Here is a 26,485-nt window from a genome sequence, read left to right on the forward strand (position 1 = left end):
TATCCCCCTGCTCCCTGCCTTTGGTGTCTCAGGAGGCATGGAAAGGCTTCAGAACACACTGTTTGACCTTCACCAGGACAGGCTTCTAGATGATGCTTCCTTCTGTGATGTTTCCTAAGATGATCAAGGGCCACAGACTAAATATGCTCTCTAAGCCAGGGAAGGTCATCACTCTCTGAATTCAGGAGATTCCAGCCCCTTCAGAGTAAATATGAAGTTGATATCAAATGTGGCCTTTGATGCTGGGAATTATATGGTAAGCACTCACGAGTTACAGTTGCTGGAATGATTGTTGAGGAGGCCAGTTAATTCTTTTATTTTCAAGTAGATGACATCCAGAAAAAGCCATTTATCCTAGTTTGAGATCCAATTTCTAATATTTGTGACCTGGAATACCCCTCTTGTTAGAGGCTCATTCCTAGCCATGGTGGCCTCTTGCTTTCTTTGAATTTAATGTTTCACTAAAGCGTGTGGTTCAGAAGTCCTTGCAAGCAGCTCAGCCTTGGAAGTAGGTAAATACTCCTTTTAGCTGACCATATCTTATCTTTAGGAAAGCCCTACATGGAGAGGCTGTCTTCTTGGGATCGACAGAAGTCAGTCCCAATGTTGAACTCCAACATTGATCTATCAATGTGCTTCACGTGGTGGAGGTTGGCATGTCCATATGCAGCCCCAAGTGTTTGGGCCTGGAGTATAGGCATCACAGAGAACACTGGGCTAGTCCCTCCTGGGTCTTCTCAGAGCCACGCCCCTGACTTAGCCAGTGTTCCCTGTGCCACTGCTCTTGGCTCTGGAGCTGAAAAGCTGAGTTGAGCCCAGCTGTCATGTTTTTCACCCATTTTCACTCTGAACTTGGTGAAGAAGATTAACGTGCCAGTCTCTTGGAAGACCTGGGTGTATGAAGGGTAAAGAGGTTTTCAGAAGCTAGCTTAGTGAAGCATGTTAAGTTTCCAGGGGCAAGTAGCAACGGTGTGATGATCTTGTGCCGAACCTTAAACCTTCTCCCTGTCCCCTGAGCTGTCATCGGGCCCAGATGCTCTGCTCCCAAAGAGGCACCTTTGAAAACCATGGCTCTCTTGTCTCTTCTCACCCTGTCTTCATTTTCTCCTTGGAGAGAAGGCCTGCACCAGGGGCAGCAGGAGGCAGGTGCATGTCAGGACCCAGCCCCACTGGAACCTTCCATAGATGAGGAGTGTGTGTGCTGCCGGGAAACAGAACAGCCCCTCTGAACAGGCTGATGTTCTTGTCACTGAAATGTGGCATGACAGGATGTCTCTCTTCTTTTTTTTTTTTTTTTCTCATGCCAGGACTTTTGTCTGGGTTTTTGATGTCATCATTCCAATAAATGCCATATTCATGGCTCTGGATGAGAAAACCCCTTCATTTCCTATGCAGAATGACTTTTCCTATCTCTCTACATCATGAAGATACTCCTGAAGCTGTACACGTGTGAGCCCAGAGCCTATTTCAAAAGGAGGCAGTTCTGGAATTGGTGAGATTGTGTCCTCGGGAGGGGAGAGTTGGCATAGGGGTGAGAGGGGATTTCCTACCACATTGTGGGGAATATGGCTGCCATTCGCCAAGTTCCATCTGCCCAGTTTGGAGGCATCTTAATAAGATCCTGAACCTCTGACTCAGTAAAAACTGCTATTCATGATGTCAGTTTGAACTGACTTTAGCTAAAATTAGAATCACAGATCATGGCATCTTGAATTTAGAAAGGATCTTTTTTAAAATGAAAGCAAAATGTCCTCTTCTACTGCTTCACAATACTTACGACACCAAATGTGTGTGTTTTCTTCCTCACACCCACCAATTGCTCAACTCTCTGGACACCAAGTGGGTGTCCTACAAGTTACTCAATTCTGACACTATCTACCTGGAGTTACTGTCAGATTCCATAGGTTGAGGCTCAGTCCCACAAGGCCACCTGCACTTCAGAGGCCAGGCACAAGCCAGGGAGTCACCTGTGCTTCTAAGTGGACAGCTATAAATCCAAGGTTCCCACGGCCTCCTCCTTGGGTTTGATAATTTGCTAAGCAGCTCACAAAGTTTAGGAATACAATTTACTTACTGGATTTCCGGTTTATTGTAAAAGGATGCAACTCAGGCATAGCCGGTGGAAGAGATTACAGGGGCAAGGTACGGGGAAGAGGCACAGAGCTTCCGTACCCTCTCCCAGCATACACTCTCTCTTCTCAGCACTTCTCACACCTCCTTGGTGTTCACCAAGCCAGAAGTTCTCCCAGCACTATCCTTTGGAATTTTTATGGAGGTTTCATTATGTATGCATGATTGATTATATCTTTGGCCACTGACGATCACCTAAACCTTTAGCTCCTCCCCCTCCATAGAGATTGGGAGTTGGAGAAGGGGTGGGGCTGAAAGTCCCAACTTTCTAATGGCACAGTAGTTCCCCTGGCAACAAACCCCATTCCTAAGGGCTTTCCAAAGGCACTTCATTAACATGAACTCAGGTGGGGCTGAAAGGTGCTTGTTAGGAATTACAAGATTCTCCTTTCACCTTTATTACTCCTTTTTTTTGAGAAAGCGTCTCACTGTGTCTCCCAGGCTGGAGTGCAGTGTGGTGTGATCTCAGCTCACTGCAGCCTCGACCTCCCAGGCTCAGGCGATCCTCCCACCTTGGCCTCCTGAGTAGCTGGGACCACAGGCACACGCAACCATGCCTGGCTAATTTTTGTATTTTGTAGAGACGGGGTTTCGCCATGTTGCCCGGGCTGGTCTTGAACTCTTCAGCTCAAGTGATCCTCTGCCTCAGCCTCCTAAAGTGCTGGGATTACAGGCATGAGCTACTGCACCTAGCCTACTCTTTTTTGTTTTTTTTTTCAATTTCAACTTTTAGGCACTGGGGTACATGTGCAGGTTTGTTACATAGGTATATTGCACCCAGGTAGTGATCACAGTATCCAATAGTTAGTTTTTCAGCCCACATCTTGCTCCCCTGCTCCCTGCTCTGGTTGTCCACAGAGTCTGTCGTTCCCATGTTTATGTCCATATGTGCTCAATGTTTAGCTTCCACTTGTAAGTGACAGCATGTAGCTTTCTATTCCTGTGTGAGTTCACTCATGACTATGGCCTCTAGCTCCATCCATGGTGCTGCAAAGGACATGATTTCATTCTTTTTTATGGCTGTGTAAAATTGCATGGTATACTTTTATGAGTTGGAAAATTACAAGGATTTTCTGGCTCTGGTCAGGAACCAAGTGTAGTGGTGAAGACCAAATATATATTTCTTATTATTACAGTCTTAGAACGTCACACCCAACAAGGCGATTCCTTCCATACCTCCCTTTGCCATCTTACAATGAGGACTGTTAGCAAACTCTTCCCTGGGTGGGGAACGTATTTACCGGTGGGCTGTTTCTTTTCCAGACTGCCTGCCCCCAGTCCTGAACCATCTTGCACATGCTGCAGACTGCCTGACTGTGTCAGGCCCTGTGGGACACAGAGACACAAATGCAGGTCTGACCACTCTGAGGGTCAGGAACTCATTATGCTGTGCATATGACCAAAGGGGAATGGGTTAATGTTGTCCAATATTCTATTGTCCTGTGGCACAGTTGTCAGACAGAAAAGTAACAAGGTGATGAATTTCCTCTTCAATTAAAAAGTTACAATGCATTTAGTAAAATCGATGCCAACCAAGATTGGACTGTGTATTCTGAAAATGTGCCAAAGTATTCTTACAGATTAGACCTATTTTGGAAGATGATTACTATGATATGAATTAGATGATTTCTACAAATGCCCAGAGGTGGTTATTTGGAGCAGCCAAGGGATGCTCATTAGGTTGCTCAAACAGTGTTTCTGGCTTCATGTCTACCATCCTAAAAATGATGGAAATCAGTTTTATGGCTGAATCATTGCATTGCATGCGATATTGGATTTGAAGTTTTCCCTGAATTCATCGTGTCTTAAACCTGACAGGCCTTTCTCTTGATTCATAACCGACTTAGCTTTTGCACTGTTGGGTTTGATACATTGATCATCATTGCTGCCCTGGCGGTCACTGTGGCCAATGCCACCATTCAGTCAGGTCAGTGCTGCCAGTTCTCAGCTTCACTCCCTCCTGGGGTGGGGATCCTGCATTCAATCTGTTGAACGTTTCATCAGTCTGTTGAACACCTGCTGTGCACTGTTAAGATGTTTGGAGCCAGAAAAAGGGGACAAAAAATAATTTAAAATGTTGCATCCTCTTGGGAGGATGGTGGCTTTGTTTGTGTTTAGCTGTATCTTAGAGATTTTGTTTGTAAGCATCCATCACACCAAACGCTCACTTGGGCATCTCTTTAAAGCTGGCCCCCGGCTTTGATGTGCAAGAGTGGTTGGTGTTTCCAGGCAGCTCTTGCTTCCTCATTGCTCACAGCCGTTGTCTGTCCTTGAAGTGAAGCTACATCATCCCTGGTACCCACAGAGCCTCAGACCTCACTGCGTAAAAGGAACAAGCCAGAGGCTCTGAGACAATGGAATGTTAAACGATTGTGTTCTTTTCCAGCCAGGGAATATAACAGTCAGCATATCCTGGATATTGTCTTGGTATTGAGAATACTCCGGCTCTTAAGGGTCATCCTCAGCCTTCAAAGATAAAGAGAAAGTGGCATGCAATAGCTGGGCTTGAGGGGTTCCCACATTGGGCCTTGTGGAAAGCACCTTCACCTGCTTACTGTACATGTGCCCAATTATGAATCCAGGATGTAACTTGTTGGGGTTCTCTGGGGTGCACAGCTGTGGGGACCGAAGCCAATGAAGATGGATAAAGAGCATCTGAGGACAGGGATTGTGACAGTCACTTTCATCCCTGTGACTGGCCTGCATTGTGCCTGCTTGCACGGTGACTAACTAAGAGTTATGATGGCAGCTAGTGCTAACTCGAGTGTGTTAACCATTGTCTTATTAAATCCCACCTGTGACCCCCGATAGCTCTAGTTTTATTATCCCTAGCTTACAGTTGATGACAGAAGCTCAGAGAGGTTAAGTAACTCTCCCAATAGTGCACAGCAAGAAAGAGGCAGATCAGGATGCAAACCCAGGAGTCTGACCCCAAAGCCCAGGTAAGCCCTGCCCTCGGTGTTAGATAGACCAGTGTTCTTCCAGGGAGTGCTAGGGAAATGGCTCCCACTGAGGACGGGCCTGCCCTTCTAGAAGGTGTTCAGTTGTCAACGTAAGCCTCCAGGACAGCCTTAACACAGGCTAGATTTGGATGGAGGAAAAGTTGGGGGAGAAAAACAGATGAGGCTAAATCCTTTTCCCGTCTCCACACCCACCTGTGTCTTCCTGATGAGTTTCTCTATGACTGCCTTCCTTGCTTTGGTCCAGCCTGCCTTGCTTTGCTTCAGGAGAAGCCACCGGTTAACTCCCTGTTAGCTTGGTGGGTGGACCGATGCTGACGCAGCTACAAAGGCAAATTCCTGAGGACATTTAAAGAACAGATTCAGGCCTGGGGAAAGGTGTGGAGGGGAACATGGTGGTGGGGTGTGAGTTTTACTTCCCACCTTCCCTTTTGCCTTGTGTCAGTGACTTTGTTTTGTCCTAGATTCCGGGTTTTAGTGACCACATTAATTAACGTCGGGCCCACGATGCTGATGTTTGGTGGACTTGTCTTTGCAAGTAGCTGCTCTCGTTGCTATCTGATGTAACAAAAGTGGTAAGATGTTCATTCTTGGCAACTCTCAATAAGCCTTTTTTTTTTTTGAGACGGAGTCTTCGCTCTGTCCCCAGGCTGGAGTGCGGTGGCGCGATCTCGGCTCACTGCAAGCTCCACCTCCCAGGTTCTCGCCATTCTCCTGCCTCAGCCTCCTGAGTAGCCGGGACTACAGGCACCCACCACCACGTCTGGCTAATTTTTTGTATTTTTAGTAGAGACGGGGTTTCACTGTGTTAGCCAGGATGGTCTCGATTTCCTGATCTCGTGATCTGCCCACCTTGGCCTCCCAAAGTAAGCCTTATTTTAAGGGAGAGAAAGAAAGGGAGAATAAGTAAATGAAATTCACTGGTTTCCAGTAGCCATTCTTAAGCAACCTGAAGTTTCTAGAAACATTGGGCATACACCAGTTAGGTACACTGGGTGCTGCAGTAAACACCAACAACCCAGTGGGCTGACCCAGTTTCTTTCCCATCCACAGTCCAGATGGGTATTCCCGGCTAGCAGGTAAGCACGTAGGCTCTTAAGGATGTAGGTTTAAGGGCCAGCTTCCTTTCAGGGAGTGCCAGGGACAGCCTCCTTTGCCCTGGTGTGGAGAGGGCCCACCTGCTCCTTGAGGTCCGCAGTAGCAACAATGAGGCCATACAAGGCTGCACAGGGACCAGGAGCCTCCCACTCTAGGGTGGCTCCACCTGGATGCGGTGGAGGCTGCAACAGAGCATTTATTGTTCTTTTCCTTGATAATGGTAAAAAAAAAAAAAAAAAAAAAAAAATTCCATTAGCACAGAAGAGTGAAAGATTGATTATAAGTCGCCCATGCCTACCCCCAACATGGCTCTTTTCCAGAGGCAAATATTCAGCATTTCTTATTACTCTTCCTAAATATTTCAACATACATGAGTATCACATGCATGCCTGTAGGTATCCAGTTTATCCTTAGTCAAGTGGGATAACACATTCAAAATATTGTTGTACGACTTTCTTCTGAATATTTTCTTCCTGTGTTCTGGGAGGCGCGTGCCTGCAGGTAAGCTCTGCCATGATTAAAAGTGCTCCATGGATGGAAGAGTCCAGTATGTGTCTGCCCAGCCCCACTACTGACAGACTGCCGAGTGGTCTTGCCTTCTTGCCATCACAAATGATGCAGCAAGGACTCTTCTTGTGCATGCATCTTTGTGGGTTTATGTGCGTGGATCTGTTGCATACATTCCCAGAAGTGGAACTGCTGGCCAAAGGTAAATGGGTTTAAAATTTGGGTCGATAATGGCAACCTGCCTTCCAAAAGACGGGCTGCCACAGGTACTCCAGACCACAGTGCGCAACAGCATGTGTTTCTCTGCACCCCTCCCCACTGGGGGTTATTAAATGTTTCCATTTTTTCCCCCATCTGATAGGTGAGGAAACAGCATTGTATCATTTGGACTGCATTTGTTTAGTTATTCATGAGGCCAAGCATCTTTTCTATGTCCTTTTTGCCATTTATGCTTATTTTTCAGTAAACAGCCTGTTCACATCTTTGGTCTGTTCTTCCGTTTGTTTAATTTTTGATATGATATGCCTTTGACCTCTAAAGGAAATAGGGCCTTGGTAGGCTGTCAGAGCAATTATTTTTCCTTTTTCCTTATCTGCTACCTTTTTTTCCTTTTTGACATAAAGGCTTTTTGTTTTGGTTTGGTTTTTGAGTGTATAAAAGCTTAGATTTATTACATATCATACTTGTCAATTTTTGCAGTTTCTAGGTTTTAAATCATGCTCAGTAAGGGCTTTTTCTACTTTTTTTTTTTTTTTTTTGTAGTACAGGTATGCGTTTTTTGTTTACATCTAACTCTTTGGTTATTTATTTTGAAATTTATTTTAGTATAAAGAACAAGGTGAAGATTGACCTTTATTACTTTTTTTTCCCTAGAGTACTATTATATTTTTGAATATTTAACCCACTAACTTGCTAGGAGCTTCGTTTCTGACTTTGTAAATAGACTCTGGGGAGGTCAAGGTGTGGCCCAGCTGGCCGCGTCCTCTGTCTCTCTGCAAATAGCTCAGGCTTCCTGGCAGACTGGCCGACCCCTGCCCACCCTCTTCTGGCTGCTTGGAACTCCTGACTGGGGAGGGTGACCCTCCCTGGGAATACAAGCTAGTAATGCCCTTTCTGCCAGGCCCTGGGAGCATGACTGGCTGGACCTACAGTTCTTCCCACTGCTTCTGCCTGCTCCTCTGCAGCATTGGGCGCCTGCTGGTGACCCAGTGTCTCCCATCCTAGGTGGTCTTCTATGTCGTTGCCATCGTCAGGATGGGAGTGTTCCATGGCAAAGTTCAATCCTTTGATCCGAATTTTGCTGCTCCTGATGCCCTGGTTTGTGGAACTGAGCCTTACAGGACTCTGCGTTTGCCTGAAGCAGGTACTGCAAGAACAACTTCAGTGACTCGGCCTTTGCATTCACTGTGCTGACGGAGCTCACAGTGGTTCACCAGTGGCACAGTGTCCTTTCTGAGAAGGTGGAGATCCATGGGATGGTCTGCACCCTGGGGTGAGGTAGAAAAGGTGGAAAGTAAATCCTCAGAAGAGGATTATCTGTTGGCCTCTTGGAGTTCAGGGGACCCATGGAGTTTCTCAAAGGTCTGGTTCCTTAACTTCCTACTCCTTCCAGATGGCTTTGCCCTGGTGACCCACCAGGCTGCAAAGCTGTACTTCATCTTGTTCCACATAGTGGTCGTCATCCTCATTGTTAAGCGAGTTTCCGCCAGCCGCGTTGGGAATTTTGGATCTCCTTTTTCAGCACACCTAAGGGACCGCCCCTCTTCTCCTGTCCAACCCTGGTATAGGTTGGGTGGGTGGCATCTTCCCAATGGGTGCTAAGCTCTTGGAGGGAAGGGTCTTCTTTCTGTCCATATCTGTGTTCCCTGCGGTGTCACCAGCATGTGGCACATCTGTATATAACATACGTTTCAGAGCCTTCCAAGTAGTGTGGACCAGAAGGGAACTGAGGCCTGGCTTGTCTACCTACCCTTCCCCACTAAGATTGAATCATCTCTGAAACATGCCCCCTGAGTTGCTGTCCAGCTTCCACTGAAATCCAGCTAACCAATGGGACTCCGAAGAGCCAAAGGGGTCAGCTCCCTTGTCATCCTGCTCTGGTAGTTAGCACATCCACAGGTAGGGGGAAAATGAGCCCCCAGGTGACTTCCAGTAGAAGGGACTCCTGGTGAGTTCTAGTGGAAGGGAAATGTGTCCCCAGGTGAGTTCTAGTAGAAGGGACTCCTGGTGAATTCTAGTGGAAGGGATATATGCCCCCTGATGAATTCTAGAAGGGAAATGAGTCCCCCGGTGAGTTCTAGTGGAAGGGATATGTGTCACCTGGTGAGTTCTAAAAGGGAAATGTGCCCCCTGGTGAGTTCCAGTGGAAGGGAAATGTGTCCCCTGCCGAGTTCTAGTAGAAGGGACCTCTGGTGAATTCTGGTGGAAGGAAAATGTGTCCCCTGGTGAAATATTTTTGTTGTTGTTTTGGTTTGGTTTTTTGAGACAGAGTCTCACTCTGTCACCCAGGCTGGAGTACATTGGTAGGATCTCTGCTCACTGCAATCTTCGCCTCCTGGGTTCAAGCGTTTCTCCTGCTTCAGCCTCCCCAGTAGCTGGAATTACAGGAGCCCGCCACCAAGCCCGGCTAATTTTTGTATTTTTAGTAGAGACAGTGTTTCACCATGTTGGCCGGGCTGGTCTCGAACTCCTGACCTCAGGTGATCCACCCACCTCAGCCTCCCAAAGTGCTGGGATTACGGGCGTGAGCCACTGCACCTGGCCTCCCCTTATGAATTCTAGTGGCAATGTGCCCCCAGGTGAATTCTAGTGGAAGCCCCATGGTGGGTTCTAGTGGGAGGGGAATGTGCCCCCAGGCAAATTTTACTCACTGATCCCAGTTCTGTCCTTATCTCTTTTCCATGGGAAAACTCAGTAAGCATTTGAAAGCTGCTATGACATGTCCCCTCTCAAAATGACTCTTCTTTCTCTTGTAATCTGTGACTCCAGTGGCCTGCATTTGAGTACCTGTGATCGTTGTGATTCTTTCACATGGCCGTTTTCTGGTCATCAGGATCGTACCCCTCTCAGAGCTGGGGCTGGAGTTCTTAAAAAGGCTGTAATGAGTTCTTCTTTTTAAAAATTTGTATAGAGATGAGGTCTCACTATGTTACCCAGGCTAGTCTCAAACTTCTGGGCTTACGGGAGCCTCCCACCTCTGCCTCCCAAAGTGCTGGAATTACAGATGTGAGCCATTATGTCTGGCCAGATATTTTCTACTGCCCTCCAAAAAGCCTGCGAGTGCTGTGACAGCCCTGGGCTATGTCATCATTGCTGTCAAGTCAGGAACATGAAGGCTCTGAGATGTCACCCTGCTGGCAAGCTAACATGTTCATTTGCCAATGCACATACTAACAGGAAACACCGGATCCCGGGCCAGACACAGGCCGGCCTGCTATTCATGGCAAGAGTAGCAGCCCCAGCAACGCTTCATGTCAGTTTCCTGAGCCCTAATTCCACAGGCCAGTGTGGTGAGGACCGGATGGAGTGGCTGTGGTGCAGCACAGGACTCCAAAATCAGGCAACTGATCTCATGTAGGGCTGCTGGTGACCTGCTCATCCTCCTTGCTGAGGGGAGAGAAAAAGGTGGAGGAGTAGAAGGAGGAGGAGAGAGAGAGACTGACTTGATCTTTACTCTGGAATGCAAGCAAATCTCCTGGGAGATAATGTACGGTCTTTATCTTTGCTGCCTTGGACTGTCCGTGGGGAGGGAGCCCTCCCTCTGTGTCACTGTCCTGGAACACCTCCTTAGAGACACATTCCTAAACTGGCTCTAGAGGCCTTTGTGCAGTAGACCCTGACTCCACAGACACCTGAGACTTTCATGGAGAATTGTCTTCCAGCAATTATTTGGCCTAAGGTTCCCCTTCAAATAAACAGTATTTTCTTCCTGATGTTCATTGTTTAATTAGGATGTAGAGGAGGAATGAGTCTCTGGATTGAATGGGAGTTCTGTCCAGTCCTTGGGGCATACTTTGTTGTCATTTCTCCCCATGTCTTGCATTTTCTCTGCAGCAATAGGCTGCCTTTGTACTTGGGCCAAGCGCCCTTTGGAGCCAGGATTCCTTGTCACCTAGACCGTGGCTGTTCAACCTAACCCCCTCCACCTCTTCCTCCTCAGGATTTTCATAGCATTTGTCTCGGAGGCATTCTTTGTGGCATATTCATTAGGAAAAAAAGTGAAGTGGAAACTGCTTTTGAAGAGAAGATTCAAGAGCTCGGAGTGGGAATCCAAGACGGAGTAGAGCATCTCCCTGGGTGACCCTCAGACTTAGAGGTGGGCCACACTCAAAGACCCTGCTGTGTTTAACCTTGTTGGTGCCTGGTGGCACCTAGCCTGACCCCGTGTGCCTGTTGTCAGGGGTCTCTCTAGGTGAGTGCCCTGGGTGTAGCTGGCCACTGACCACCAGACCATGCCTGGGAGGCCACGTGAGGGACTCTGCCGAGGGACCTGACTGCATTTCTGTTATCTCTTCCTCCTTGAAGGGAAGAAGTACAAGATGGGAAGCTCACTGATCACGTGGACGCCAAGGACTGTGGCCTTCTTGAGGATGATGGACACAACAAAAGAAAAGCCTTGAAAGGACTGTCCTGCAGAATCGCATCAAAAAGTGAGTTTCAATCTAATGCAAAACTAGAATTGATCTTCTAAAATAATATAATTTTAAATCTGTAGCTGTTTTAGAAATTGCATACATCACCATTCTGTCTTACAACATGTGAATATATTTTTGCTGTCTTTTATTGAACCAAAATCTTTAGTTTTGATATACTCATCTGTACCGATTATAGTTTGTCTTTATAAAAAGATAAAACATATTTCTACATACACATGTTCCAAAACTATTTGATGTTTTATTCTATTATTGCCTTAGTTTTTGCTTTTTATAAGGTATTTAATCCTTTTAGATTGGTTTTGGTGTGATGTGATAAGATCTTTTTTTTTTTTTCCACAAAATAGTGAACCAGTTTTCCCACATCATTTAATAAGAAACCTTTTAGTTTACCCACTGATTATTGAAGCGACTTTTATTATATACAAAGTATAATACATAGATGGAAGTTTTAGATTCTGTATTCTTTTCGATCCATGTCTTTGCATTTCCCCAGTTCTTTATTATTTTCACTATTTGATCTTCATAGACATTTTGCTTTGAACCAGTTTTATAATTAATGAAAAAGTTGCCAAAATAATACAAAGAGTTCTCATCTGTCTCTCAACTTTTCCTATTTTTAGTGTCTCACAAAAACATACAATTTTCAAGAACAGGAAATTAACACTAGTACAATATTACTAACTAGACTATCTACCTTACTCAAACTTTTTCTACTTCTTCACCAATGTCCTTTTTATTTTATTTTTAAAAAATTTTTTTAAATTATACTTTAAGTTCCAGGGTACATGTGCACAACGTGCAGGTTTATTACATATGTATACATGTGCCATGTTGGTGTGCTGCACCCATGAACTCGTCAGCACCCATCAACTTGTCATTTACATCAGTTATAACTCCCAATGCCATCCCTCCCCATAATAGGCCCAGTGTGTGATGTTCCCCTTCCCATGTCCAAGTGATCTCAGTGTTCAATTCCCACCTATGAGTGAGAACATGTGGTGTTTGGTTTTCTGTTCTTGCAAAAGTTTGCTGAGAATGATGGTTTCCAGCTGCACCCATGTCCCTACAAAGGAGTTCATGTCCCTACAAAGGACACGAACTCATCCTTTTTTATGGCTGCATAGTATTCCATGGTGTATATGTGCCACATTTTCTTAATCCAGTCTGTCACTGATGGACATTTGGGTTGATTCCAAGTCTTTGCTATTGTGAATAGTGCTGCAATAAACATACATGTGCATGTGTCTTTATAGCAGCATGATTTATAATCCTTTGGGTATATACCCAGTAATGTGATGGCTGAGTCATATGGTATTTCTAGTTCCAGATCCTTGAGGAATCGCCATACTGTTTTCCACAATGGTTGAACTAGTTTACAACCCCACCAACAGTGTAAAAGTGTTCCTATTTCTTCACATCCTCTCCAGCACCTATTTCCTGACTTTTTAATGATTGCCATTCTAACTGGTGTGAGACGGTATCTCATTGTGGTTTTGATTTGCATTTCTCTGATGGCCAGTGATGATGTGCATTTTTTCATGTGTCTGTTGGCTGTATGAATGTCTTTTTTTGAGAAATGTCTGTTCATATCCTTTGCCCACTTTTTGATGGGGTTGTTTGTTTTTTACTTGTAAATTTGTTTGAGTTCTTTGTAGGTTCTGGATATTAGCCCTTTGTCAGATGAATAGATTGCAAAAATTTTCTCCCATTCTGTAGGTTGCCTGTTCACTCTGATGGTAGTTTCTTTTGCTGTGCAGAAGCTCTTTGGTTTAATTAGATACCATTTGTCAATTTTGGCTTTTGTTGCCATTGCTTTTGGTGTTTTAGACATGAAGTCCTTACCCATGCCTATGTCCTGAATGGTATTACCTAGGTTTTCTTCTAGAGTTTTTATGGTATTAGGTCTAACATTTAAGTCTCTAATTCATCTTGAATTAATTTTCATATAAGGAGTAAGGAAAGGATCCAGTTTCAGCTTTCTGCTTATGGCTAGCCAGTTTTCCCAGCACCATTTATTAAATAGGGAATCCTTTCCCCATTTCTTGTTTTTCTCAGGTTTGTCAAAGATCAGATGGCTGTAGATGTGTGGTATTATTTCTGAGGGCTCTGTTCTGTTCCATTGGTCTATATCTCTGTTTTGGTACCAGTACCATGCTGTTTTGGTTACTGTAGCCTTGTAGTATAGTTTGAAGTCAGGTAGTGTGATGCCTCTAGCTTTATTCTTTTGTCTTAGGATTGTCTTGGCAATGCGGGCTCTTTTTTGGTTCCATATGAACTGTAAAGCAGTTTTTTCCAATTCTGTAAAGAAAGTCATTGGTAGTTTGATGGGGATGGCATTGAATCTATAAATTACCTTGGGCAGTATGGCCATTTTCACAATATTGATTCTTCCTATCCATGAGCATGGTATGTTCTTCCATTTGTTTGTGTCCTCTTCTATTTCACTGAGCAGTGGTTTGTAGTTCTCCTTGAAGAGGTCCTTTACATCCCTTGTAAGTTGGATTCCTAGGTATTTTATTCTCTTTGAAGCTGTTGTGAGTGGGAGTTCATTCATGATTTGGCTCTCTGTTTGTCTGTTACTGGTGTATAAGAATGCTTGTGATTTTTGCACATTGATTTTGTATGCTGAGACTTTGCTGAAGTTGCTTATCAGCTTAAGGAGATTTTGGGCTGAGACAATGGGGTTTTCTAAATATACAATCATGTCATCTGCAAACAGGGACAATTTGACTTCTTCTTTTCCTAACTGAATACCCTTTATTTCTTTCTCTTGCCTGATTGCCCTAGCCAAAACGTCCACCACTATGTTGAATAGGAGTGGTGAGAGAGGTCATCCCTGTCTTGTGCCAGTTTTCAAAGGGAATGCTTCCAGTTTTTGCCCATTCAGTATGATATTGGCTGTGGGTTTGTCATAAATAGCTCTTATTATTTTGAGATACATTCCATCAATACCGAATTTATTGAGAGTTTTTAGCATGAAAGGCTGTTGAATTTTGTCAAAGGCCTTTTCTGCATCTATTGAGATAATCATGTGGTTTTTGTTTTTGGTTCTGTTTATATGCTGGATTATGTTTATTGATTTGCATATGTTGAACCAGCCTTGCATCCCAGAGATGAAGCCCACTTGATTATGGTGGATAAGCTTTTTGATGTGCTGCTGGATTCGGTTTGCCAGTATTTTATTGAGGATTTTTGTATCGATGTTCATCAGGGATATTGATCTAAAATTCTCTTTTTTTGTTGTGTCTCTGCCAGGCTTTGGTATCAGGATGATATTGGCCTCATACAATGAGTTAGGGAGGATTCCCTCTTTTTCTATTGATTGGAATAGTTTCAGAAGGAATGGTACCAACTCCTCCTTGTACCTCTGGTAGAATTTGGCTGTGAATCTGTCTGGTCCTGAACATTTTTTGGTTGGTAGGCTGTTAATTATTACCTCATTTCAGAGCCTGCTATTGGTGTATTCGGGGATTCAGCTTCTTCCTGGTTTAGTCTTGGGAGAGTGTAAGTGTCCAGGAAATTATCCATGTCTTCTAGGTTTTCTAGTTTATTTGCGTAGAGGTGTTTATGGTATTCTCTGATGGTAGTTTGTATTTCTGTGGGGTCGGTGGTGATATCCCCTTTATCATTTTTTATTGCATCTATTTGATTCTTCTCTCTTTTCTTCTTTATTAGTCTTGCTAGCGGTCTATCAATTTTGTTGATCTTTTCAAAAAACCAGCTCCTGGATTCATTGATTTTTTGGAGGGTTTTTTGTGTCTCTACCTCCTACAGTTCTGCTCTGATCTTAGTTATTTCTTGCCTTCTGCTAGCTTTTGAATGTGTTTGCTCTTGCTTCTCTAGTTCTTTTAATTGTGATGTTAGGGTGTCAATTTTAGATCTTTCCAGCTTTCTCTTGTGGGCATTTAGTGCTATAAATTTCCCTCTACACACTGCTTTAAATGTGTCCCAGAGATTCTGGTATGTTGTATCTTTGTTCTCATTGGTTTCAAAGAACATCTTTATTTCTGCCTTCATTTCGTTATGTACCCAGGAGTCACTCAGCAGCAGGTTGTTCAGTTTCCATGTAGTTGAGTGGTTTTGATTGAGTTTCTTAGTCCTGAGTTCTAGTTTGATTGCACTGTGGTCTGAGAGACAGTTTGTTATACTTTCTGTTCTTTTACATTTGCTGAGGAGTGCTTTACTTCCAGTTATGTGGTCAATTTTGGAATAAGTGTGATGTGGTGCTGAGAAGAATGTATATTCTGTTGATTTGGGGTGGAGAGTTCTGTAGATGTCTATTACGTCTGCTTGGTGCAGAGTTGAGTTCAATTCCTGGATATCCTTGTTAACTTTCTGTCTCGTTGATCTGTCTAATGTTGACAGTGTGGTGAAGTCTCCCACTATTATTGTATGGGAGTCTAAGTCTCTTTGTAAGTCTCTAAGGACTTGCTTTATGAATCTGGGTGCTCCTGTATTGGGTGCATATATATTTAGGATAGTTAGCTCTTCCTGTTGAATTGATCCCTTTACCATTATGTAATGGCCTTCTTTGTCTCTTTTGATCTTTGATGGTTTAAAGTCTGTTTTATCAGAGACTAGGATTGCAATCCCTGCTTTTTTTTGTTCTCCATTTGCTTGGTAGATCTTCCTCCATCTGTTTATTTTGAGCCTATGTGTGTCTTTGCATGTGAGATAGGTCTCCTGAATACAGCAAACTGATGGGTCTTGACTCTTTATCCAATTTGCCAGTCTGTGTCTTTTAATTGGAGCATTTAGTCCATTTACATTTAAGGTTAATATTGTTATGTGTGAACTTGATCCTGTCATTGTGATATTAGCTGGTTATTTTTCTCGTTAGTTGATGCAATTTCTTCCTAGCATTGATGGTCTTTACATTTTGGTATGTTTTTGCAATGGCTGGTACCAGTTGTTCCTTTCCATGTTTAGTGCTTCCTTCAGGGTCTCTTGTAGGGCAGGCCTGGTGGTGACAAAATCTCTAAGCATTTCCTTGTCTGTAAAGGATTTTATTTCTCCTTCACTGATGAAACTTAGTTTGGCTGGATATGATATTCTGGGTTGAAAATTCTTTTCTTTAAGAATGTTGAATATTGGCCCTCACTCTCTTCTGGCTTGTAGAGTTACTGCCGAGAGATCTGCCATTAGTCTGGTGGGCTTCCCTTTGTGGGTAACCCGACCTTTCTTTCTGGCTGCCCTTAACATTTTTTCCTTCATTTCAACTTTGGTGAATCTGACAATTATGAGTCTTGGAGTTGCTCTTCTCGAGGAGTATCTTGTGACATTCTCTGTATTTCCTGAATTTGAATGTTGGCCTGCCTTACTAGGTTGGGGAAGTTCTCCTGGATGATGTCCTGAAGAGTGTTTTCCGACTTGGTTCCATTTTCCGCCTGACTTTCAGGCACACCAATCAGACGTAGATTTGGTCTTTGCACATAATCCCATATTTCTTGGAGGCTTTGTTCATTTCTTTTTCCTCTTTTTTCTCTAGACGTCTCTTCTCGCCTCATTTCCAATCATTGATACTCTTTCTCCCAGTTGATCGAGTTGGTTACTGAAGCTTGTGCATTTGTCACATATTTCTCGTGTCATGGTTTTTATCTCTGTCAGTTCGTTTATGGCCTTCTCTGCATTGATTATTCTAGTTATCCATTCTTCCATTCTTTTTTCAAGATTTTTAGTTTCTTTGCACTGGGTACATAGTTCCTCCTTTAGCTCTGAGAAGTTTGATCGGCTGAAGCCTTCTTCTCTCAACTCGTCAAAGTCATTCTCCGTCCAGCTTTGATCCGTTGCTGGCAATGAGCTGCGTTCCTTTGGAGGGGGAGATGTGCTCTGATTTTTTGAATTTCCAGCTTTTCTGCCCTGCTTTTTCCCCATCTTTGTGGTTTTATCTGCCCTTGGTCTTTGATGATGGTGACGTACTGATGGGGATTTGGTGTGGGTGTCCTTTCTGTTTGTTAGTTTTCCTTCTAACAGTCAGGACCCTCAGCTGTAGGTCTGTTGGAGATTGCTTGAGGTCCACTCCAGACCCTGTTTGCCTGGGTATCAGTAGCAGAGGCTGCAGAAGATAGAATATTGCTGAAAAACGAGTATTGCTGTCTGATTCTTGCTCTGGAAGCTTCGTCTCAGGGGTGTACCCAGCTGTGTGAGGTGTGAGGTGTCCGTCTGCACTTAGTGGGTGATGTCTCCCAGTTAAGCTACTGAGGGGTCAGGGACCCACTTGAGCAGGCAGTCTGTCTGTTCTCAGATCTCAGCCTCCATGCTGGGAGATCCACTGCTCTCTTCAAAGCTGTCAGACAGGGTTATTTACATCTGTAGAGGTTTTTACTGCTTTTTGTTTAGCTCTGACTTGTCCCCAGAGGTGAAGTCTACAGACTGGCAATCCTCCTTTAGCTGTGGTGGGCTCCACCCAGTTCGAGCTTCCCAGGCTGTTTTGTTTACCTACATAAGCCTCAGCAATGGCGGGCGCCCCTCCCCCAGCCTCGCTGCTGCCTTGCAGTTAGATCTCAGACTGCTGTGCTAGCAATGAGGAAGGCTCCGTGGGCGTGGGACCCTCCGGGCCAGGTGTGGGATATAATCTCCTGGCGTGCCATTTGCTGAGACCTTTGGTAAAGCACAGTATTAGGGTGGGAGTTACCCGATTTTCCAGGTGTTGTGTGTCTCAGTTTCCCTTGGCTAGGAAAAGGGATTCCCTTCCCCCTTGCGCTTCCCAGGTGAGGGCGATGCCTCGCCCTGCTTCAGCTCTCGCTGGTCGGGCTGCACCAGCTGACCAGCACCGATTGTCCGGCACTCCCCAGTGAGATGAACCCGGTACCTCAGTTGAAATTGCAGACATCACCCGTCTTCTGTGTCACTCGCGTTGGGAGCTAGAGGCTGGAGCTGTTCCTTTTCAGCCATCTTGCTCTGACTCTTTTTCCTATTTTTAATTCTTTTTATTTTGTTTTACCTTTTAAATTTTTTTATGATTAAATGAGATGCAGACACACTTTTTAACCTAGGCCTATACAAGGTCAAGATCATCATTATCACTGGCTTCCACCTGCATAGCTTGTCCCACTGGAAAACCTACAATATCACCAGGCAATAGAAATATTTCACCTCCTTTGTAATCTTATGGGACCACTGTCTTATTGGCTGTCCACTTTTTACTGAAACATCATTGTGCAGCACATGACTGTATTATGTAATATATGTTGCATCCCTTTTTTGGACTTCAAGTGGAAAAGTGCAATTTAATCACGTAGCTTGCATCATGACCTGTTGTTCTATGTGGAGCGCTCACTAGTTTTATTCGCCCGTATGTATCACTGTCATGCATAACTCACATCCTCTTGCCCTCAAAACACTCAGAAGAAGAAACTGTCTTCATCTTTATATTTAAATGTAGGAATGTTAAGAGTACAACTTCTTTTCTTTTCTCTTTTCCCTCTTTTCTCTTTTCTCTCTTTTCCTTTCCTTTCCTTTCCTCTCTTTCTTTTCCTTCTTTCCTCCTTCATTTTTGACAAGAAATAATTGTATATATTATGGGGTACACTGTGATGTTCTGATATATATATATATACTTTCTGAAATGATTAAATCAAGCTAATTAATATATTCATCAAATCTATCATTTTACATGGTGTGAACATGTAAAATCTGCTCTTTTAGCAATTTTGAAATGTAAATTACCCTCGTATTCACTGTAGTCACTATGCTGTATAATAAATCTCAAAAACTTATTTATTCTGTCTAGCTGAAATTTTGTACCCTTTGACCGACATCTCCCCATTTCCCTTCTCTACCCTGCCTCTGATAGCCATCATTGTACTCTACTTTTATGAGTTCAACTTCTGTAGATTTTATATATAGGTGAGATCATGGAGTATTTGTGTTTCTGTACCTGGTTTACTTCACTCGGCGTAATGTCGTCCAGGTTTGTCAGTTGATATGGTGTGGCTGTGTCCCTACCCAATTCTCATCTTGAATTGTAGGAGGGACTCAGTGGGAGGTAATTTAATCATAGGCGTGGTTACCCCCATGCTGCTGTTCTAGTAACAGTGAGTGAGTTCTCATGAGATCTAATGGTTTTATAAGGGGCTTTCCCCCTTTTGCCCTGCTCTTCTCCTTCCTGGAACCATGTGAAGAAAGGTGTGTTTACTCCCCCTTCCACCACGATTGTAAGTTTCCTTTATAAATTGCCGAGTCTCAGGTATATCTTTATTAGCAGTCTGAGAATGGACTAATACACCCATGTTGTTGTAAATGACAAGAATTTTTTTTCCTTTTAAGGCTGAATAGTATTTCACTGTTTGTGTTACCACATTTTCTTTATCCATTCATTGTTTGTTGGACACTTACGTTGATTCAATGTATTGGCTATTGTGAATAATGCTGCAGTGAACATGGGAGTACAGATATCTTTTTGAAATATTCATTTCAAGTCCTTTGGATATATACTCAGAAGTGGGATTGTTGGACCAAATGATAGTTCTATTTTTAGTTTTTTGAGAAATCTCCATACTGTTTTATACGATGGCTAGACGAATTTACACTCCCACCAAATGTGTATAGGAGTTTTCTGTTTCCCCACGTCCTCACCAACACTTGCTATCTTTGCTATTTTTTTGGTAATAGCTACTTTAGCAGGTGTGAGGTGATATATCATTGTGGTTTTAATTTTTATTTCCCTGATAATAAGTGATTTTGAGCATTTTGTTCGTATATATGTTGGCTATTTTTATGTCCTTTGAGAAATACATATTTATATCATTTACACCTTTTCAGTTGGGTTTTTCCTTGCTACTGAGTTGTTTGATCTGCTTTCCTACCTTCATCCCTCCTTCTTTCCTTCCTTTTTATCTTCCTCTCTGTTCTTTTTTGCTGTTGCTATATATTTGCATAATATACATATTTCATTATTTTAATTTTAACACTCTGAGTCTTGGTAGCCAGTATGTTGTTGACCAGTGTTCATGTTTGTATAACCTAAGTTTTTAAAATATCCCAGTGCTTATATCTTCCTATTAAGTTCTTTTGTCCTGCACTTATCTCTCTTTGGTGTCCACCCAACTCCCAGCTATCATGTTTAGATTTTATTCGGATTATTACACATAGTCGTTCTTTTTAAAAATTTTTCCTTGTGTTTATTCTTTTTTACCCAGGATTTTTAAAGACCATGTATCAGTGGTTGTTCAGCCTGTCTCTATCCAACCTTTTTCTCTCCTTCCTCATGGCTACTCAGGTTAAGACCACATTCACCAGTATTTTTCCTGGCTAAGTGTGACCACGTGAGTAAATGTCAGCCAACCCGATAATTAGAAGGGCAACCTTGTTAAAATTAACTTCTGACCTGGATTTCCACTGTTTCATTTTGGTGTCTGGAAATGATGACAGTCAGACAAACCACGAAAGCCTGGAACCCTAGAATAATTTGTAGAAAAAAAGACATTTTCTTATTCTGAACATTTTTTATGGTTAAGAGAGAAGCATTATTTTCATTATAATAATCAATAAAAAATCTTCCCTTTGCTTCAAAGAGTGAGACACTGTCTCTATCTTCCAAAGCTTTTTGCTATAAAAACATTCAAAAAAAAAATCTGAACAAAGGTGATCAGTGGCTCTGCTCTATAAGATGTGCAGAAATGAGAGATGCCAATTTTCTACCTTGTAGATTTCTCCACATCATTCTTACACATAGACACAATAAATGTGTCTAGTCTCAAAGCAAATTGGGAATGTAGTATACATTGCCAAAATTCTTATATTAATTAGGAAACAATAGATTTAAAAACAGATTTTTGACATCAAGGGCAATGATATTCTATAACTTTTTTCAAGAGTCCTTTACATTTCTACTAGAATAATTTAGAACACCCTCCCCACACGCAAACACACATTATGGTAATCAGTAGTAAATATACTGATTCTCCTTGTTAACAAATGTTAGGATTGCATTTTGAAGTTAGTTTGGTGTTGTGACTAAGTGTTAGTTAGTACTTTGTAGAGAACTACCAGTTTTCTCATCACTAACTTAGTGAGTACTCTGTCTGCAAGCTGTTTATCTTATTCTAAAATAAAATGTAAAGATATAAGATTCCTGAAACTTGGAAATATCTATGATTAAAAGTCATAAAAGTCAAAGTCAAATGTTTAAGAGATGTAAAAAATGAAGTGCATAATTATCTACCTATTGAGAGAGAAAGAGAGATATGTCTGAACAAATATCCCTAATAGAGTGATAAATGAAAATAAGTTAGTTGCAAAGGTAGGATTTTATTTTTTGTTAAAAATAAAAAAAAATTTAAATACCTATATACTTGCATGTAACTTTTAAAAATAAAATGTACTTCCTTTAATAAAAAAGTTACCTGAATTAGGAAAAATATTAGGTTGCTACTTTAATAATAATAGTAAAAATAAACATTTGAAATATTCTTACAATGAAGAATATAATAATTTAACATTTATCAAATACACAGATTACTCATGTTCAAATATAGGTCAAAATATTTTTGTCATATTCAAAATACTAAATGTAATTTTTTTAATCTCAGCATTTCTTTTGTTTATTAGAAGAAAGCAAATGGCTAGTACACTGGGGGAAAAAAAAATCCCTGTAATCTTTATTTGGATAAAAGATTTAAGTCCCTCATATATTTTGACAGACTAGTGATATTAGCATCCGAAGTAGCACCACTCTAGAAAATGGATGACTACAGTTGGAGCAAATGAAAAAGATTTTGCCAGAGGCAAAATGCAACATGTTTTCAGCAGCAGTCATAGTTCCACCAGGGCCATTGGTGAAACTCCATGGTATTACATGAGTTGTTAATACAATAACATATGTTAAGTACTTACAAAATGCTTACCCTTAATTGGGATGAGTTTAGTCTGAAGACAGAACATAATTTATTTAATAGTATTTCACTTGTCACAATTAAATAAATACATTGACTAAATATGTGATAATTTGTAATCCCTTCCTTTTGAGTTCTTTCTAAGGTACATAATAAATACTTTAGGGTTTTGATAATATAGTCATTACATCTATTCAGTTTTTCTCTCTTTATAATTTTTATTCAAGAGAGTATTTATAATGATACGTAAGTAATAATAAATAGACAATGTAAATAAATCTGTGATAACAGCATTGTCTTTTTAAAATTTAGCCTGGGTGTCCATTTGAAATTTCTGTGTCATCGGACGTCTGTTTTTTCACACTACAAAAAGCCAAACAACAAACACTCTTATCTTTTCACAATTCTTTTTATTTCTAAAAAAGTATTTTTAGTTTCTCTTCCACATTCAGTTTGCTTTTGAGATAAGCGAGGATAGAGGGAGAGCTTGTTTGCAATGCACTGTACCGTTGGTGGATAATTTCCTCTTATATTGTACTTACCATTTTTTGTTTACTCATTTGGAAAAATGACCTAGAGAACAAAGTAAGCTTCTCATTCCAATATTCAAAATTTGTAGTATTTAAAATTTGTTTATGTAAATATATCAACCAAATTTAAAGAGAATAAAGAAGAAACACACATTTTGTAAAAGGGTCTTAAATGTAATATATGTATATTTTAAAACAGTTTCCTATTGGGAAGCATAATTCTATGGACCTTTTGTTTTCCAACAAGGTATTGGTTAAGATATCACTGGGGCTTTTCAGTAATGAGCTAGCTGAATGCTTCCACAGGTACATTCAACTATTTGACCCACCTTGACTGTTGCCTCCAGACTAACAAATTTAACAAAAAATTTAATCAGTAAGCAGAGTAGTTTTGTGTATTATAATTAGTTTATACTAGTCTTTAAATATATCCACTTCCTACCAAATTCACTGCTCTGTATTAGTTGGCATATCACTAAATACTACTGTAAATCTTACAAATAATGCTGATATGTTGAAGACATTATTGTCTCATGTTTTCTGGGTACAGCATCAAGAATACTTTTGTATCAGATAAAGTGAAAAAGAAAGGAGTCTTAAAATATTAATAAAAATGCACAAATAGTCAAGTAAAAATGAGGAAAACGAGTCTCACATTTCCAAATATAGGGTTCATCTATATCTGTAGGCATAACCTCAGCTAGAATCCATACAGTCTTAGATTTCAAGTAACCTGGCAGGCTCTTGAATATCTGGAGATATCCTGATTTGTTTTAGATTATTTCTATATAAAGTTTTAAAAATAAGGTAAATCAGCTTAAAAGTGAATATATTTTGATTTTAAAGTTCGTAAATGTAATAAATATTCCTTGTGATTCATTATTTTTATGTACTAGTTTGAAAATTAAAAAAATAGTAAGTGTAATGTATTTAGATTTTACATGTCTTAATGTGAACTAAAAGTTTGGCTTTAGATCCTTTTAATTTTCTTTTCTTTTTTAGAGCAAGCTGAATAGAAACAACTTTGTCTTTGTTCATGAAACCCCACCCAATTATCATTCTTCCTTGAGATTAGAGAATTCTGTATGATATTTGACAATGAGAATTTTCCTATCAATTTTTATATTGTTTATTAAAATTTTGGAAAGGTAGTATGATAATGACTCACTTAGAAACTTAATCATTAATTTACACTTTTCATTTAACAAACTAAAATGCACACTGCCTTTTTTACTGAGAATATAGAAGGCTCTGGCGCTCAAGGAAGTTCTAACCACATGGGATGGGGCATAAATTCTAATAAGTCATCTTTTACACAATAGGCTGTAGTTAGTGTTTACTATTTTGTAATATCTCTTGAAACTGTAAGGCATGCAGTGACACCCTAATTTGATGTGTGGTGTGTGGTTAATCCATCAACTCAACATGCTTATGAATTTGTATCTTCAGTTTCTAACTCTGAAACTAGTACCTATAGTATAATGAATCACAAGAAATATTTATTACATGTATGGACTTTAAGCTGATTTACCTTAATCACTTTTAAGCTGATTTACTTTACTTTAAAAATTTTACATACATATAATCTAAAATAAATCGGGATGTCTCCAGAAACTGAAGAGCCTACCAAATTACTTGAAATCTAAGTCTATATTGATTCTAGCTAAAATTATGCCTTTAGATATAGATTAACCCTATATTTGGTCATTTATGAAATCAATTTATGATATCATAAATGTCACACAGTTCTTGAGTGACAACAGTAGGACCCAAACTGAAGCCCTTCTAATACAGAAGTGGCACATTTTGTTAAACAAAATATTAAAATTGTATTCTTCCCTGCATTTTCAGTGGTTGATGCTAGTCAATCTTACTGATTTCACTAAATTAAAGAAGAAAAAATACATTGTTTTTATTCTATTAATCCTTCCAGTTTCTGCTTATATTCCAAGTATATTTCTCATAATTCTCCACAGGGTTACTTTCAGAAGTACATTTTCAGGCCCTGGTAATTATTGTTTTGAAGTCCATACTGCTATTCATCCCTGGCATAAAATAAAAAACTGAAATGAGCCACAGCTTTTTCATTGAATCATTTTAATAGACTGTGGTTTTCATTTCTATAGGTGTGAAGCCTAAGGAATTAAAAGAAGTGTTCCCATTCTTTACTAGTATTTCATAGTCTGTCTTACATGTAGACAGTATGTGTCCAGGACTTGATATTTTCAAAATCTGCTCAGCATTGGTGTGCAGTCACTGGCTACTGTGATTTTTTAGACATCTCTCATATAGAAAACATGCTCTTAGATGTAAAGAGTCAGAGAGAAGGCCGAGATTTTTAAGACTTCAGTCAAGTTGGATGTCTGTACACATGTGTGTGCATTTACTGTGTAAATAAGAGCACATGTCTACTGAGTTACTTTAGTGAGAAGGGGAAATACGTATCTGTATGTGTATATATATACATGCACACACACATATGTATACACACACACATATAAATATCCTTGTGCTTTTTTTTAACAAAATTGCCTCAAATTTTTATTAGCAAGAAAAATATATAGGAAATATCTATGTTTCAAAGGACGAAAAAGACAAAAAATATGTCTAAGGAAGCATAATATATGAGGTTTTTTCTTTCACTAAAGGAGATAGGTCTTTAAATATTACATTCTGGGGAACCATTTATATTTTCTATTTTGTTAGTGCAATAAAAAAGGAACAAGATCCTGATAGTTACATCACTTTATTTTCACGAGGCTCCCTAACTTAGCAAGCCCTTTTAGTGACTAAGCATCGAGGTGATTGAGCAGACTGCTGGCATGAAGGTGACCTAGGTTCTGGAGGAATTTCAAGGCTCCGTTTCATGGGCAACTGGAGACAACGAAGATTGCCGTGTTAACGTAATTGATATTCAAGCGAGTAGGTATATTCACAGCTTTTACAAGGGTATTATGGGCTGTTAGACTGTAGAAGAATTCAGCCTGAGAGAGTAGAATGTTGTTATCAGGAGGTAGAGACAGCCTGGATTTACGTGAGGTCCATACATAAATAAATAAATAAGGTCCAAAGCAGCCCAGATTCCTGAAGCCAATGCATGAGTTCTTGTCATGTATATACTATATCCTGTATTTTATGTTTCAACACCCTCTGCAAACATCACATGCAGGCTGCATACATTGAGTCTGATTTCCCTTGCTGATTGTATTTCCTCTTGGTAGTAAATCAGACACTCAGGGAGTTATTTGCTTTTCATATGAGGCTACATCATATTGAAATGACTAAGACTATCAAGTCACATCAGAGCAAATCAGCAGAACACAGAGGCTCTGGGAGTACAGGTAAAATACGGAAAAGATCGCAGGCTGTGCTCCTTTCTAATCTGGTTTTTTCACTCTGTCCTTCTCTGTGTCTGTCATAGTGTACTGCTCAAGATTAACGTTAAATAAATAGGTTTTGGACTGATTGAATAGATATTAAACAAATTCATGAAGAATGAAGGAATGAATAAATACATGAATAAGTTCTTCCTTCTGTGTGGATGCAACCCGGGAAATCATAATTCTGATGCATAAGAAATATAACACGCTGAAGATCTTATTGAACCTAGGATGGCTTCATATATATGAGGTATGGAATAGAACAATTTTCCTTTCTGTCATTCAAATTTCTATTCGATCCATGTAGGTCTTATTGGCAAGCTAAGAAACTATCAATATAACTGTTGTTAAGTTGATCAACAGCATTATTAAAATGTCAGTATTGATATA

At 40.9% G+C, this 26,485-nt stretch overlaps 1 long non-coding RNA gene across 2 annotated transcripts in view; it reads left to right on the forward strand.

Moving 5' to 3' along the window:
- LOC105471820 (uncharacterized) overlaps positions 1 to 26,485 on the forward strand; it is a 52,733-nt gene that overhangs the window by 13,678 nt on the left and 12,570 nt on the right. The window contains exons 4-6 of one of the 2 annotated variants that reach the window (XR_011612007.1): positions 11,220 to 11,344; positions 20,491 to 20,616; positions 26,137 to 26,345. This is a non-coding gene — a long non-coding RNA (uncharacterized lncRNA). The remainder of the gene's footprint in view (positions 1 to 11,219; positions 11,345 to 20,490; positions 20,617 to 26,136; positions 26,346 to 26,485) is intronic. The other variant, XR_011612008.1, reaches the window with a different exon arrangement.

Source organism: Macaca nemestrina, chromosome 13, assembly GCF_043159975.1.
Source record: "Macaca nemestrina isolate mMacNem1 chromosome 13, mMacNem.hap1, whole genome shotgun sequence".
NCBI classification, from domain to species: Eukaryota; Metazoa; Chordata; class Mammalia; order Primates; family Cercopithecidae; genus Macaca; species Macaca nemestrina.